This window comes from Anopheles darlingi, chromosome 2 (assembly GCF_943734745.1).
Source record: "Anopheles darlingi chromosome 2, idAnoDarlMG_H_01, whole genome shotgun sequence".
Classification (NCBI taxonomy): Eukaryota; Metazoa; Arthropoda; class Insecta; order Diptera; family Culicidae; genus Anopheles; species Anopheles darlingi.
Window position 1 is genome coordinate 16099413 of NC_064874.1, and position 17552 is coordinate 16116964.

The window sequence follows — 17552 nt, forward strand, 5'->3', positions numbered from 1 at the left end:
CCTAATTACTGGCTTCTACCTGGGCTCAATTATTCACCAGCCTAGCACCTGGCAATGCAAACAGACCGAGCATTTCTGGTGGGGGGGGAGGGAGAAGGGCCAGCAAATGCCAGTAATTAAATTGCTCCTCCACCCCAAAAACCCCAAACCGACGCATGAATTTGTATCAATTCAACCTTCGGTTCGGTTCCGATGGGTTTAATTACGTCTAATGTTGACTTACGGCTGCCTCGTGTCTTCCGTCTTCGCGCCCTAGATTTCGCGCGGCCCCAAAATCCCCCCAAAGTGCGCTCCCGGACGTCTGCTGGGGATGAAGATTCGCGAAATGTATTCACGCGATCTTACCGATGACACTAACGACGACGACGACGATGCAAATCACTTTCTCACTCAGTTGCATATTGTGTCCCCAACGAGAGGAACGGATGTTGATGTGTGAGCCTGCGGCAATCGAATCGGGAATTGTCTCGAAAATTTAATCCAAACTGACAGCTACAAGTGATGCCCGGAGGCATCATTCTGCGCCATTATCCGTACCGAGAAGAGTGCTCCTCGTGTCATTGTGCCACACGCCACGGGGCACAATTCTGTCGATGTCACAACAGCGCACACACAGCAACAATCGAGGGGCTCGTCGGCGTTTCACATCCATTAACGAGCCGGAGGCACATCAAAACATATGTAAGCGTACCCGCCGCGCACCGAACGGATTGTCACACGACGCGCCTCCGGGCATTAGTCCTCAGTTTTCGCTCTCTCTCTCCCTCTGCTCTGCTCTCTTCGTCATCATGTTGTCGCCTTTTTAGCGGGGCCCGTTAAGCCCGCGTTGATTAGGTTTGTTTCCGGATCTCCGGAATTGAAATCTTATTAAACAGAGTCCTCCCCTCCCCTCTGCCCGGTGTGCTGTAAATGGAGAGGATATGATGATATTGCCTTCTGGCGTTCTGCCCGGCCCGGAGCCAGAGCCAGAGATCGAAGACAACCCTCCACTCGCCGTTGGTTGCTTCAAACGGATCCCTTCTTCTCTTCGGAATGGAATGTCGGAAGCGGAGCATCCAGTTGCATGAATTTGAATGCTTTTATCGGTGTTCCCGTTCTCCGATTCCGACTGCTCCGCGCGTGTGTATGTGTGTGTGTTTGGTGCCTTTGATTTATATCTTCCCCCTTACGGATTCAACAAAGCCAAAAAAACCAAAAAAAAATTTCTCAAAGAATAGAATCTCCGGGAAAAGTCGAACAAGGGGGAAAAAAGGGCGAGTAAGTGAGAACGTGCCAGCCGGGTCTTTAGGCGCCGGTTCCGAGCTCCCTAATTCGGAGAAATTCCGTGGAAATGGTCCTGAGCACCAAAAACCGGGGTGCAGCTTTCATCTTGGCGTTTGAAAATGGAGCCAGAAATGTTCCGGTGAGCAGGTCGACACGTCGTGCGCTCTGCTCTGTGTGTGTGTGTGTGTGTAACGGAACACGGTGAGGTTCGTCTTACCAGGTTTTAGTGTGTGATGATGATGATGATGAGATGCCAGCGCCATTTTCAAGAGGTGTTTCCATAAAATAAGGAAAAAAAAACCCTCCCCTGTTAAATGAATCTCGCAAAACAATGCTCAGCAAAAGGGATGCTCTTATTGCTCTCGACTACACATTTCTACCTCTTTTAAAACGAGAAGCAAATTTGGAACATTCCAAGAAGCCACTTCTGCCGTAAGCGACAGAATTCGTTCGAATGTCCTTCTAACGCGAAGGATGTCACAAAACGATTACAGAACATCCTCGCAGTGACATTCTCACTCTGCGTCGACATCTTTCGAGAAGCTCCAGTGATACTGAGAAGTGCTGCAGCAATGATAGAGCACTACTACCAGGAAATCGTCTCCATAAATCCTGTTCCATGCATTACATGTGCCCAGAAGAGCTACAAGAGGAAAGCAAGATTCACTTGGCAACCGCTCACGTCGCTTAAAGGTCACCGCTACTACCTGTGGGACCGGTGTGTGTGTGTGTGTGTGTCTGAGATGGATGGATTCCGGTTGAAGGTGTTCAACGAAGATGAGCTCGTAGAATCACAGTCCAGGACCTGGCCCTTTTCTGTGCTGTCCTACACACACACACACACACACACCAGCGAACAACCAACTGGAATTCCCTCGTGCATGCATGAGAGTTAGTAGGTTAAGAGGTCCCAGCAAGTGGTCAGCACAGGCCTTGTGTCATATGCTCGTCACGTCATGTGCGGGGTCATTAAATATTTCGCAGCCGCGCGGGCAGCTCTCGCGCGCGTGAAAGGTCCCAGGCGATCCAGATGCAACAACTGGACCTCCGGTACCAGCAACAGCAGCAACAGCAGCAACAGCAGTAACAGCAGCAACAGGAAGCCCCACCACTCGGTGCCCTCGGTAAATACGTGAAAAAGGAAGTCCAACACCTTTCGAGTGGCACCACCGTCGGTTAATCTTTAATGTCACCAAACAACAGGAGCAGCAGCAGCTGGACAGAGACCACCTGGACGACAGTAGAGGACCGTTGTCCGAAAAACGGCCCCCGGGAAATATGAGATGCGCTTGTTTGCTTCTCCGCTCTCCACTTCTCGCATTCAGGACTTCGGGCCTGAAGCAGGAGCTGCAGTACTGGCCCTGGAGAAGAACCCTTAGAACATCGTGTGTCGAGCAAGGGATCTGCTTCTTCTCCTGGTGGGATGGATCCTACCAAAAAACCCCATAGGTCGACGTCGAGTTTACGGGTCATGGGAACCGCCGTTGCTTCCGTTCGAAGAAAATCGATCATCGCTCCAGCCGTCAATTTATCCAGAACATCCAGCTCCGGAACAGAGCTTCTACGCGCCCGGGGGCGAGACGAGATTCCCGTTGGCCATATGGTGTGCATGGTCTCTCGTTTTTAATGCTTCGATTAACGTTTAATGTTTCAGGCAAAGGCGGAAAGTCTTGTCTTTAAGATCTTCATTCACTCTTCCTCCTTGTCTCGCGCTCTCTCTCTCTCTCTCTGCCCCTTTTCTCTTCATTTAATTCCATTTGCGATGGCCCTGCTTTGCAGTGCGTTACGGTGGGAATGCGAGACAAGCTTTAGGCGGTCACGTCACGTTGTGCGACAATCAAATCCCGTTCTGTCCCGGGGCGGCATCGATACTCGGCGGCGGCGGCGGCCGCGGTGCACGCCCGGGTACTTAACCGTTGGGACCGCCCCGCGCCACTCTTACAATCTCATTTATCGGATTAGACTAAGACCGGGCAGTGGAGTGCCGGTGTGCTGGGTGCAGAGAATCGATCGAAGCCGGAAAAACGAATCGCGGGCACCTTCTGAGCGAGCGGCGGCCTTTCGCGGGATCAAGCGATTTTATACGGTTTCGGGCGTTGTGCCAGGTGCCCTGCAGGGCCCCTGGGTGCGTAATGGAAATGATTTGCCGGAGGAAATGGGCCGTCATTCGGTGGGAAACGACACGTCAAGATGAGGGATATAAAAATCGAATTTCTACCGAATGGTAACCGAATAGATGACGACGATGGTGTCGACTGTTGCTGGTGCTGCTTGTGGTGCTTACCCTTTTGAGCGATTAATTTGGAACATTTTGAACAGTTAGCGTGGCATTCGAAGCGAACCCGAGAACCGAGAATCCCCTTCTCAATTCCCAGGAACCACTAATAAGCATCGGCATGTAATCGGCAGCCCGCAAAAGGGCGCCAATTAGTGGCCGCTCGAAATTGCAATAATCATTCATTAGCATCGATGATACCCACACACACACACACACACACGCGTGCACTCGGGGCACGATATTACGGCTGATTACACGCTTACACGCGGCCACAAACAACACAAGCAAACAAGCACTTCAGATCCTGATCCGATGCTGAGGGCGGCTGGAGGAATAGCAAGCAGATAACATCTTATCAAAATGTTTGCATCTCGCATTCCACATTCTCCTTCCCTCTCCTAAACCTTTATCACCCCCTTTTCTCCACCCCTAAGCCACTTACAACCTTCCTCAAAACAACAACAGGAAGTGGAATATACCCCGGAACAGCTATCGATCGATTGTTTTCGCGCGCGCGCCAGAGTTTCCGGATCCGGAACGCCCCTCTGGTATCGCTTCCCACGGATCCGCTCACACACACACACACACACACACACACCGCCCACCCCATTCACGTCAATTGGCAGATTGTTTCATCGGATCAGATCATCATCAGAATCGAATCGTTACAACGACATCGCGACGAGTGACAAGCCGCTATCATCATCGCAGGCAGGAGTAAGTCCTTCGCGGTCTTAAGAGTCCTTCGCTGCGTTCGGAAGAACTCAAACCTCTCTCTCTCTAGAGGCATAAAAGTGCGGAAAACATGGCGGTGGTGAGACTTAAGCAAACTATTGCGGAGTTAGGCGAGGAATCATCGATTGAAGGTTCTGAACCGCCATTGGATAATGCCACCGGCTGTCATCATTAGCGTCACGCTCGCTGATCGGCGAGTTCTCGGGGCCCGTGGTAAATCCGTGTGTGTGTGTGTGTCTTCTGGCGCTTCATTAGAATCCGGCTGAAGCCCCACATAACCCCGCCGCTATTCCTCTTATCCCTTCTGCGCGCGCGTGCGGGCAAATGTCAAACACGATTTGACACGCGGGCGTCGCGACGTTCAGAGGCAAAGTGTCAGGTTAGGCGTCACCTTTAATGCCCCCTCCTCCCCTGGTTGCGCTGTTGGGTGGCAACTGGAGGAGGTGGTGTGTTGATAGTGTAATAGTACGAGTAGTAGTATTTGTGGTAGTACGTGTTACACCTGCGATAATGAACTGCGCCCGGGTGTCGATGGTGTCAGCTGGAGCAACCGATCAGTTCTGGAAGGTAATGACTGGAAGGAGTTCTCCAGAATGTTGTGACACTTTAACCGATACGTGAGGTCGAGAGTTTACGATAATCTACAAAGGGTATTAATTGCTATTCGATGTTTTAGGAGTAGAAAATGGTTAGAAATACTTTACAGGAGGTAACTCTGTTGGGCATCGTTTCATTACAGCGCAATACACTCACACAAATAACAGGCAATCGATTTCGAGAAAAGCCATTTCAAACACAACTCATCAGGTACAATTGTGGTGACCGCTCGCCAGTGAGTGGTACCGCTACGTGTCAATCGATTGACCGCTGTGTAATGCACGCGAAACGATCAACGATCACGTACCACTCCCTCTTTCTCATTCTCTCCACACCAGAAGCTTCAAACACCCAACGTCACGCGTGACGCTTTCGTCCACATTTAATGATGTATTTTGTCGGTTGTCACTCCATAATGACAATCGCTTATTTGCCATCAACCCCCAATGTGTTGCCGAACCGGAACAACATTACCAGCAGCAAGTACCAAACGACACGTCGGGTAAACAGACCGAGATTCATTTTCGAACCGCGAGAATTGCATTTAATTGTAACGAGCGCATCAACGGGCGTGTTCTACCGGGCGGGCGCGCTGTACCTCTCCCCCTCCCCCCCCCCCCCCCTTTCCGCCTACTGTACCGCACCACCAATTCGTGCGCCATTCGAGGGCCAAACATGCCACCAAGCGCCTGATTGCGCCATTCGCCTCATGTCGACATGCAACAAAGAAATGAGCAAACCATCCCCGACCATGGGGGTCGTCTCTCTAGTGTTTGATGCCTAGTGTTTGATATCCTGCCTACAACGCACGCACAAACACACACACGTGTTGGAGCAAGGCGAACGTGTTGATTGCCATCCGCCTGCACGCCTTTGTCGCCACATCAGCCAGGACCTGGCCAGGGTCTGGCGTGACACACACACACACACGCGAGCAGTGGGCCCGGAATCGTCGTCGTCGTCGTCGTCAGCTCGTCAAGGGGGTGCTAATGGGCTCTGGCAGAGAACATGACATTTGGCCGCATGCATGCTGCACGCGACTACGGGCTGCCTTCCGTGCTCCAAACGGTGAAGGGGGCCACAACATCAAGGCCAAACACACACACACACACACGCTAGAGCGGGAGGGCGATGCATAAATTAACCGATTCCGTCCGCCAACCCGCAATTTGATGACGAGATCCATCATTACAATAGAGACCGCGGCGGCGGGCGGCGCCATTTTTTTTTGTTAGTTTTTTTTTCCGGTCGAAAACCTTGGACACCGCGGGAATGCCCTACGCCCTGACGTCACCACCGATGGCCCACGGATGGCCTTCAATTCGAAAAGGGGGTTTGAGTGGATGGCGTCAGTAGTCAGCTCCCGCCATCGATAGGAACGCCAAGGATGCTGGTTCCTAGGGAGATGGCTCTTGGAAAACAGGGCACACCAGGGCTCGAACACACAATCGTGCGGCACACACCAACACCAACAACAATCAGCCAGTCGACCAGCCAGGATTGTGTTTGGTTTTCATTATTTATAATTATTAATAGTTAACCAACGGTCGCTTCTCTCTCCCTTCCCTTCGCTCGTGGTTAATTGTTTACCGGTGCAGTCATGCGTTGAATGCCGGCGTTCCGGGACCCCCCTCTCTTCTCTCCCTATCAAGCCTACGTCATGCGTGATTGCACAAAATGGTGGCGCGTCACACGCAATCCCGGGCATGTCCGAGGCCTTAAAGTCCCGGAAGCCCGGGGCCGGGAATCGAGTCGAAGTCATGCTGACTCACCTAATTAAAATGGCTCTCGCTCTCTCTCTCTCCGACTCGAAGGAGGAAGAATCCTCGAGAGATGATCAATCAGAGACGCGGAAGTGAACCCGAAACTCCAACGATCCATCATCAAATCAGGGCATCGATGATGATGTTTCTTCTCGCGTTCCCTCTTTCGAGGTGCATTCAGTTGGAACGTAAATCATGATTAACCTTCTTCCCCCCCCTCGGTGTCCACGCTAACCAGCTTCATCATTATCCGCATCATCATCATCATCAGCATCAAACGAAACAAGCTGTTACATCAAATTCGGGGCACGATCGATGTCGTCGTAAAGTCGTCGTTCAAACAGAAACCGTTTAATACTCCAACCTCGCGCTTTTTGTAAACTTCGTCCACCGAAACCTTTCTCTGGAGTCGGGGGCAGCCACCCTCTACGCACACACAGAGTAAGGCAATTTTCCCCGAAACGGTGGTCACAATCCATTAAACCACAACAATCGCTCTGACCAACAGGCGTGAGGGAGTGGGAGTAAGGGGGCCTTTCGAGTGACATATTTCGTTGGCACGATGTTTTGATTTTCCATGCTCGCTGGCTGGCTGGCTCGCTGGCTAGCGATGTACCGAAGCGATGTGTTATGCTTCCTCCTTCCCGGGGCCAGCCCACTACCATAAACTGCATTTTATGCTGCGTACCACGCACCAGGCGCAACGCACAAAACCGTTGTTTTTACTGCCATCGGGGGTCCCATAAACATTTGTAATTGAAACAATTGAACCTGCGGTACCGCGGAGGCCGCATCACCGATCGCCAACGCCAACGCCGGGGTTACGGAAATGAGGGTTGGACCAGTTAAAACAAGGGAACCACCACCAACCCCCCGGTGGTGGCGGTGCTGGCGCATAAAATCGGAATCTGTTGGTGAAGGGGAGGAGGGAAACGTTGGTCCGGACCGGACGAAAAGTTAAAAAATCGAAATACACGCGCACGCACGCATTGCGTACCAAAACAATGAGCCTGTTGTTGGTGGTGGTGCTGCGTGAAAGCCACCCCCAACCCACCTCCTGAATCTCACCCTCGTCCCCCTTTAGGAGGAAGGTGCGGTCCGTGGAATGGACCCGCCACTGATCGAGCGTAACCAAAACATTGAAACATTAAAAAGAACTGAAAATTAAACAACGCACCCCCGCCCGCCGCACCCCTTCCATCGGTTGACCCAACATAAACACACGCGGACGAACACACACACACGATGCCGGCTAAACAGCGCCAGCCACCAGGAAGCGTCCAGTCCCGGAGGGAGTAGTTGACGACGCGTAAAATATGCGCTCGATTAATCGGCGGATTTATTGTGGGCTTCCGGTTCGCGCCGGGCCACCCCCACCCCCACTAGCACCTTCTGCAACCAGCCCAGCCCGGCCCGGTTCCGGTCATTGTCGAGGAGGTTCCGGATGCCTTGTTTTTCCCCCGATATATTCACCATTCACGATTGGGGGTATCGTTGAAAGCATAAAGCCTTTTCCACTGAACCGATTTCCACGAGTACTGGCGTGGGGTTGGCAGGCAGGATGGTGAAAATTGACGTCATTAACAACCCTCCCGCCGGATGGCCGCCGGGGAACGATCGTTCGCAATTGGCAGCTCGAGCGGCGCATGGAGGATTTGAGAACAATGTCCTCGCAATGTGTGTGTGTGTGTTTTTGGTAACGATTTTGGTTTCGTTTTTTTCTCCTTTTTTTGGTTTCGAAGGAATGGGTAACGCTTCTCGTTGTCGTTTCTTCCGATTTTCCGACTCCAAACAACTCCGAGAGCAGAACAGTCGGCGTCATGGAAACGGTGTGACGGGGAAGATTTGTTTATTTCTTCATCCTCGTCAGCGTTTCCCTCGTCAATTGTGTCCGTGGGGCTTTTCACCCTTCGGATTTTCACTGGAACAACACCAGAACCAATAGATCGACTTGACGTCGACGCCGTCTGGTGGGGGATGCATCGAATGCAGCACCACAACACGTCAAACCGGCATCAAATGCAACGCGGTGCAGCGTAGCATAAACAAACGGTGCATCTGGTGCATATGTGGTGTGTCTGTGTGCGAGCTAGCTGCAGCTACGACAATGCACCTCTTTCCTTTTTCGCCTTTTCGTCCCTTGGAAAATAATGTGGAAAACGACTTTTAGTTTTTGGGGGGGAGGAATGGCAGGTACTCCTCTCTTCGGTCTCGCATATTTGCGGGAAATTCTCCCCAGTTGTGCTGCTGCTGCTGTTTTGGGAGTGGAATTGATTTAGCTCGGTTGCCGGTTCCCGGTTTTGTTTTTCCCGAGCAAATGCTCAAACACGCAATGGCGGTTTTATGCTGCCTCGGCCACCACCAGGAGAGAAGCCACCACGACGCACACAGCGCAACGCGCAGCGCAGCGCAGAGTCGATCGAGAGCCAGCTCGCGGTTAAATGTTGTGTGGAAAATGTAGCATTTTATAATCTGGTTGTGCCACGCACCCCCTACCCTCCATTTCACCAACACAAACATAAAACGTGAAGGGTGAGAGAGACAGGGTGCGCACCCTCACGTGACGTGCGTCCGTGCGTGCGTGCCGGCATGTGTTTATTATTATTATTTTCACTATTTATGTTACTGGAAAAACATAGCCATTTATAAATGGAAGTCATGGGGGAGCCTCGGCACCGAGGGCGCATCCGAGGGGTTGGCTCATCCTCCTATATGCTGCTCCGGGATCGTGACCACAGTCAGAGCACCGGGAACCCCATTATCCCCACCTCCCCGTCCACCACCCCCGCTGGCACAAATATTTGAACGGTCAACGGTGGACTCTGGCACGCCACGGAATCAACTGACGCTGTTTTGGTTCCGTCCTGGTTCCAAAGCGTACATACCACCGTCGGTTCGTCCGTCCGTCCGTTCGTGTACGTATTTGCCACCACCACCACTACCACCGCCATGCCGGAAAAGCCGCACATTAAAGAGGTCCCTGGACTGCACTGCACGGAGTGTCCGGAGTGAGACACGTTTCGGTTCGGTTTCGGTTTCGGTTTCGTTTTCGGAGCCGGTTAGTGATACCAGAGAGTTGCCTGGAATTGAATGTGGTCATGCTGCAAATGGGTTTTCCAGCCGATTTCTCCTCCCCCCCAAACCGGAATGGCGGAAGGCCATTTTGTATGGTCGCAACTTTGAATCCGTGGATCGAAAGTCCCGTTGTTTGTTGTGGAAGTTAAAGAGAAGAATCATCAGTGGAGCTCTTCCCCTTCTTGCTGCGAGCAGCGTGCGATATATTCCCGCGGGAAATTCGCAAAAGTGCCTTCGCGGCGCGTGTGTGTTTCGATGCGATGCGATCTCTCTCACACGTGGTTCGTCACCTTCCCATCGCTCAACAATTACCGGGAATGGCAGCCTGCCTGCCACTCCCGAGTGTTTTCCGAGGAAAATTCGTGCCACAAATACGAACATTATGATGGATTAACCGAGCCGCTCACAGCTCACATTTGCTTCAATTGCGGAATGCGTACGGGCCGTGACGACACACATACATCTTGGTCTTGCTCTCTGAAGTACTGTTCTAAAGATAGAACCAACTCGGTACCAAGATGCTTATCAGAAGGAACCGTTTGCAAGAAGGAACATGCTGGAATGCTGATGTCTCGCATCTTGTGCCAACTGTCTTTGCCATTTCGCCGCTCTTTCTTTTGTGCCTGTGTGTGTGTCTGTGCGTGTGTGTGTGTCTGTGTGTGTGTGACTGTACAACTGATGATGCACCATGATAATTACCCACCGCTCGGCGTAACTTCCCGCCTGCTGTAGGACTTTGGTCGACTAAATTATTCATTATTACTGCATCAACTGTGCGCGCACACACACACATGGAGACCAGAGCTCGACTCGTCTACTCCAGTGCAATCCGGGTGCTGCACTCCACACATTGGCCGAGGGCACGTGCGCTCGGCCATGAGGCGATAAGCTGTTGCAGCACCAGATGCTGCTGCTGCGTTGCTGCATCGCACATGGAAATGGGAATTGAGCAGAACATAATTTTATTGCAATGACCCCACCGGGAAGCCTCGAGGGAAGCCGAGTGCACCGGGGTGCATAAAAAAGAAAGCGAGCTGGAGAGAGGAAGGGCATTGGTGCAGTATTTATGGTTCCACGGTGTTTGATCGGGGAGTACGCGGCAGATTGCATCGCCATCGCGGTTGTGCTTTGTTCCGTCCTTCCACCACGGAGGAGAACTGCAGAGAAACTATAGCAGCCAGCATTGCAACCGGCGATCATCTTACCGCGCGGACTGCGCGCAACGTCCAGAAGCCAATCACAGACACACACACGCGGACGAACTTTTATCGTCGTTCTAGAGACCTAAGGGCGACCATATCTGGGGAAAAAGTTTTCACAATTTATGGATTACGATTACTTTAATGAGCAACGTAGCAACGTAGCAACAGCAGCAGCATAATGGTGGACGCTGGATTCTGATTAAAGTTGACGCAGAAAATGGCGCCAGCAAACGAGATTACGAGCGGTGACCAGCAGCATCAGCAGCAGCGAATTGAGCGGAGAGTTTAATTTAATATTCAATTTAATTAGCTGGATCCCATTTTGTTGGTGTTGGGTTTTTTTTTCTCCCTCCAATAGACTCCCAACGGCAAAAACGGGGGGTCCTCTAATGTGAAAATTGAATTTTAAAATACGTTTGCGTGTCACTCAACCCCTGATACTGATAGACAGGTTTGCAGCAGCATTATGCCGGTGGTAATCGCCCGGTAATCCGCGGTTTGATGGGAGCGCGTAACATAAATTACTGGGTGAGAGGTTTGACTGTGATGCATTTCATCGAGTTTCTACCGCGCACCGCGTTGTCGATGCTAATCAAGAAGGCTTCGCCCGGGGAAGCTGTTCCTCGTAACGCCGGATCACTTTGATCGAACCAAAAATTCCCCGGGGGTTAGTATCAGCATTCCGTCACTGTCCTGCCCGGTTTTAAAGAACTTAAAGCTAAAAAGGAGGTTTGTGTGCGGTGTGTTTACCTTTTCTTTTGGCTGGGGGCAATAGCTAGGATCGAGCGGAAGGTCTTCCGAGCACCTCCCGGGGACGTCGCCCTCTGGTCGTGATCGATTTTTCTAATCCTTCAATTATCCTCTAGCTCTAACCGGTTCGGCGGGTTACTACGGTGGTGTCTGGCGACGGAAAAACTTCCTTTCTCACTTGCGTGATTTGGGTAGACGCTTACGACGACCCGGAGACGCGGTGTAACGTTTCACAAACCTCTTTTCACTGACCAAAAACAAAAAAAAAATATACACTCGCACACAAATGCTTGAGGAACCTGTTACTACGTCAATTCCGCTTTTGCAGCGCTATCACAAACACAGCCGCCAGTTGTTTTGTTCCAAGGAGCAATCAAATAGTAGCCATAGCGCCAGTTGTAAAACACGCAACCGAATGACGATTATTGTTTCAACGCGAACGGCGCACTACTCCACCTTCCACTTCCAGGTCGCTAACCTTCCAGCTAACGCACACACACACACACACACTCTTCAGGGACCTCCACTCCCGCTCCTTTTGCTACTCCTTGGTAGAAGCTCACCGGCAACACCTCGTTTTTCACCCCCAACGTAGCAGTACTCCAACAGCAGGTCCGCGAAGTCCGCGCTTCGATCACAATGGTAATGGTATGGCGCGTAAAAAAAACACACGAAAACCCGTCGCCTTCACCTTCTTACGCGCACGCACACGCAGCAGCAACAACGTCGGCAATCCTTCCTCGTCGGGTGCTTCTAAGAGACTTCCGCGAGGACCGACCAGAGGCATGCTGCGATGCTGCTGCTGCTGCTGCTCCTGCTGCTTGTTGGCTAGTCGGAGGAGACATTTTCTCGCGCGAGAGAGTGAAAGCACCACCACCAGCACCGGTCGCTCCGTCCTGCTCCCGCATGCTCTGATGTCATTTCGCTCGCTCCCGTTGGTCGGTGCGCAATGTTTTGGGTTTTCGATTTCATTCTCGTATTTGAAAGAGCACAGTTTCTACGGTTCGCTCTCGCTCTCAGCCTCGGTCGCTCTCTTCTATGCTCTAGGCAGCATATTCTCTCAATTATATGGACACTGCCTCTAGGATCGCCTTGTCCTCGCCGGCCCTTCCTAGCGGGGTTGCTTTCATTCATTTTCCCGCTTCTTCTTGATTTCTGCTGCTGGGCCTGCTTTTGGTATTATGCTTCAGGTGATCGGTGCAGCCGCCACGGTTGGAATTTTCAAAACTCATGGACTACCTGATCCGCTGGGGATCCATCGGGGGAACGTGGCCCGTGGAGGATGGTGCTTAAATGTTTCGCACTTTTATGCTGGATGCAATGCCGAGGGCCTGTTGTTTGGTGATCTTCCTTTTCTTTACCTCCTCAAACGACCATCACGAAGGACGAACAAAGCAAAGTAGACAGACAGACAGAAGAGCAGTTGTTTTTTTTTTTTGTTACACTGGGCCCGCAGGATGCCATGATGCTATTTATAGCGGTTCAGTTAAGATCCCACTGGATGCCTTTCAACCAACCTTTTCCATTCCATTCAAGTTCATTTGAAGTATTTTTAAAAGCCGTAATTTGCCATTTTAACTTCGCATTTTTTAAATAGAAGCAGCTTCCAAAAATAACCTACCCGTGCTGGTGCGTTCCACCAGCGCAAAATGGCACTTCCCCCCTCACCCACCTCCCCATGCACCGTCGGTCGGTGTCACTCGCGCGAACATAATTTGATTTGATTTGACTATCATTTCGAGCAGAATTATTACGGAACATGAGTGCCCTGCTACTTTTACTGCCATTTGCAGTTGATAAAATAAAAAAACGCGGCGCAAAAGTTGTGAAGTTGGCCAGGTTGGAGAACACCGGGCGGGCCCGAGAGAATGGCTCATTCCGTTAAAGCGAAGGAAAAAACGAAATGCTCGATAACATCATCGTCCTTTGTACGTTGTCTGGGCGAGACGTTAACTTTGCTTGCCTTAAACGGTGCCAAGCACAGTACCCCAGGTATGCTGTGTGCCTGTGCCTGAACGTGTGTGTGTGTGTGTGTGTGTGTGTGTGTGCGTTGTCCTTCTGGTGTTCATTACGACGACGTTCTTCTGCGTCCGGAGGAGAGCACCGATAGCAGTGCCCAGAACAGCCCGAAATTAACGCGAAAGACAGGTTCCAACTCCAGAACAACCGTCACCACACGCCATCAGCACACATACACTGCCGTACACACACATACAGACAAACAGTCAGAGACGCAGACACAGCAGCAGCAAGGTTCGCTTTGTGGGCGACGTGTCCCCTTATCTTTGCGTCGATGCTTGTGATTCCGGGAACACCTGAAAGCTCGAAGCTGGGATGTCAGGTAAAATGCTCCTGCTGTTTGGCGTTGTTGGCTGTTGGCCGACCACAACGGTGTCGAGGTCAGCCAGTCAGCATACACACCACCACCAGCACCAGCAGCATCATCATCACATCACCAGTCCTCTGGTAGGCTCGTCGTCGTGCAACTGCTCGAGCAGCACCGAGGTAAAAGATCAACCAGATCAAGGAGATGAAAACCCCAGACTTTCCTGGAGTTTGTGTGCGTGTGCTTGTGTGTGTGTGTGTTGTGGTTAGTTTACCAAGCCAAGCCAGACCGGGGGACGAGCTCGCGCCACAACTAACACGTAACCATTTTGAAGTTACCAAAACTACACTTTACTCGCGCGCGCGGAATGACCGAAGATGGCGTCCCCTTTTTCCTGTGTATCCTTCTTTGAGGGCAGCGCGCAGGTAGCACACAAGACCTTGTGTGCTGCCACAGCATCGTCGGTCTTTGAATTTTTCATCTCATCCTGAGCATCCTGATCGCCGCAGCGAATAGGAATGGTGTGTCCGTTGGTCAATACGTCGAGTTCTTCCGTCGCGTCGCATTACTTGAGTCTTACTCCGGCTTAAAGCCAGCATTTCTAGCGATGCCAGTCAGTTGCAGTGCTTCGCTGGTAGTAGGAATTGAAAAGACATGAGACCCTTGAGGACGGGGTCGGACGCCTCTTCCAATCACGTCCCCACGGGGTTGGGCTGCATGGTTGCAGCCTCGAAATGAAATAATTTAATCAACTAAGCTACATACAAAACCAGCTGCCACTCTCGCCGTTCCCGGTTCTAATGCTATCGGAGGAGGGGGAGGCCGGCCGCATGGCCACAAGCACAAGTAGATAATTAATAATACTCTTCGCTTCATTGCGATCTAATGAAGAACCTGACACATACGGGGATCCAACCGGAGCTGTATGTGTCTCAGCGACTCGCTTTCGAGCTTCTTTTCCGTCACCTTTTCCTTCTGCCGAAGATTCCGGAGCATCGTTGCCGGTTTTCCCACGAAAACTGTTTCAATTTAAAACCTGCCATCTTCGTATGTACCTGTGTGACATCCACTCTACTCCTCATTCCTCTGCTGCTGCTGCTGCTGCTGCAATCGCTGCCGAGAATTCGTACGACGATCAATTCCGTTGCAGTGGAAATTTAATTCCACGCCTGCTCCAACGTTGTGCTCCCGGGTGGCCAGGGCGAACCTACGAAGAGCGAACAGGAATCCACTTCAAAATGGCTCTTCCCAAAAACCGAAGCATTCCCCGGTGCCGGTTCGTGTGGTTCTGCTAGGACCATTTAAGCATTGCAGGCAGACGACTATCGACCGGCGGTTGTTTGGTGGTGGCATCGAGGAAGAGAGATGGGGAAGTTTAAGAATGGTGGCAAAGGGGGGGAGGGGAAACTAATAATTTCTAACAAGCTTGGAATCTCGGAGCATCGTTCTTAGATTGTGGTTTTATGAAGTTTTGCCCTCTTTTGGTCCGATTCTTCGTCTCCCCCGTTAAGAGGGACCACAAGAAGAGGTAGAAGAAGACGAGCTGGGCGACAAAGTCATAGCTTTATGGTTCCGTTGACCCGTGGCAGCAACGACGTCCCACTCGACGTTGACAAATTATCAATTATTGCTTTTTGGCAACGCCGTTTGCTCTGCTCTGCTCTGGGTCTGGCCACGACTTCTCTGCGACAGTGTGACAATCGAACGATGGAATGTCAATCGTAGCATGCCACGGTCTCGCTGGTGGCAATCTCTGGATCTTCTGGTGAGGGACGAAGATTTAGAGCTTCTCCCAAGACGTCCATGGTGGCCCGTTTAGTCTGGTGCTTAACAATCGGTTAGCATTATTGTGCGCGCGACTGCCCTCGGGAGGTTCATAATTTTATTGCCCCAAGTTTCCGCTCCGCTCCATGCTCTCGTGCCGTGTGTGTGTGTGTGTCATCCATGTTGACGCCTTGTTGACGCAGTGAGGCCGTTCATATAACGGAACCGTACTGTGGCTGTTGATGCTGCGCCTAATCTTCAAATGAAGCGTGAAATTAGTCGACTGAACTAATTACTGGAGTGTTACCGAGATCCAGGCGTCCCCAGGCTCCCTTCTCCTCCTCTGCACTGGTCAGCTGGTCAGCGGGAAAATTGGGAAAGCGTAACAACGGACGCGTTCAGTTCGGTTTTGGGTTGGGTGACGACGACTAGACGGGCAACGACGGGCAACCCGCCGAGGCGTCTGTCTCTGTGTGTTCCATTTGAATGATTTGTCAAAGCTGCGGGCTGGCGGGCAACAAGCACTGCACGCTTCACTGCGTAACGCTGCTGCTGCTGCTGCTGCTGCTCTATGCTCTATGCTGCTGGTGCTGGTCAGTGTTGCCGGCTGTTTGGCAGGGATTAATTGAAATTAACACTGATTTGGATGCTGGTAGAGAGGGCGACAAAGGGGAGGGTGCGCTGGCGTGCAGCAAGTTTGTCGTTGCGTGCCGCGACGCCAGCCACGGATGCAACCAAAAGCAGCAGCAGCAGCAGCAGCAACGATGCGTAACGGCGGTTTTCTCCGAAATTCCACTCGAGGGACTTCAAACCATCATTACGTCATTGGCGCACAATGGGAGTGGTGACGGTGGACAAAACTTCGAACCGAACAGAAACTGTTTAGTGGCCTACTACGTGATTCAAAGTAAGGTCTAAACGTTTGGTTCAAAACATCAGGTTCTAAATGAAGCGCCATTCTCACTGTGCTGCGCGCGTGATGCACCATCCCCTCCCACCCAACAACTGTCATCCATCGTGGTGCGTGACCGACAGCAGGTCCCCGTCCCTCCGTCACCAGACAAGAGAGGAGGGAACCACGACGACGCATCAACGCGGTCTGGTCCCGGATGCACTGCATCGCGCCACTCTCGAACATATGTAAATGATTTTCCGCGTTAATTGATAATGAATTATGAGTGCATTGTGTGTTCCCCCCGGGTTCTTTCATGCTCTCGGTGATGCTGCACGCTGCTGCTGCTGCTGCTGCTGCTGCGGGCATTGCGTGTTGCCCGGAATTGCTGGTGGGAGTTGAATTATGAGAATTTATCCCGTGTAATTGGGGGAAAGCAAACAGATAAGGACCGATAGAGAGAGATACAGAGAGAGAAGAGCACCGATTTGGAGCTGCACGAACCACGCAGTTCTTGTCGCAGGCAAATAGCGGATAGCTTCGTCGTTCTTCACCACCGCCGCACTCGACGCGATACGGTTTTATGTTACAACATCGAACCACTACTCGGCAGCATATCGGTGACAAGCATCGGTGGCTGATATGTACAGCCATGCCAGCCCCGCGCAGCAGTTCTACTGTACTTGAGATTGTGAGCCGAGAACCGGTGCACCGGTACCGCACCGCACTCCACACACACACACACACACACACACACGCGCACCAGTGGGACGCCTGTCATATGCCAATCAAAATGCGGACCGAGGCTCGAGCTTCGAGTCTATCGAATTGGCATTCGATGTCGATGTCGCGTCATGCTTCCGTCGATGGCGAATTTCGTTGCCAATTGCTTGATTGATTTGTGTGC

The 17552-nt window shown here is 51.7% G+C and overlaps 1 protein-coding gene across 2 annotated transcripts in view; it reads right to left on the minus strand.

Annotated features, from left to right (window-relative positions):
* The window catches only part of LOC125950994 (connectin-like), a 95174-nt gene that overhangs the window by 16925 nt on the left and 60697 nt on the right, over positions 1 to 17552 (minus strand). The window contains exon 1 of one of the 2 annotated variants that reach the window (XM_049679455.1): positions 11664 to 12186. The exons of the other annotated variant lie outside the window; for it this stretch is intronic. The gene's annotated coding sequence lies outside the window, so the exon portion shown is untranslated. Of the gene's footprint in view, positions 1 to 11663; positions 12187 to 17552 lie in introns of those variants that run through there. 2 annotated transcript variants of the gene reach the window in all.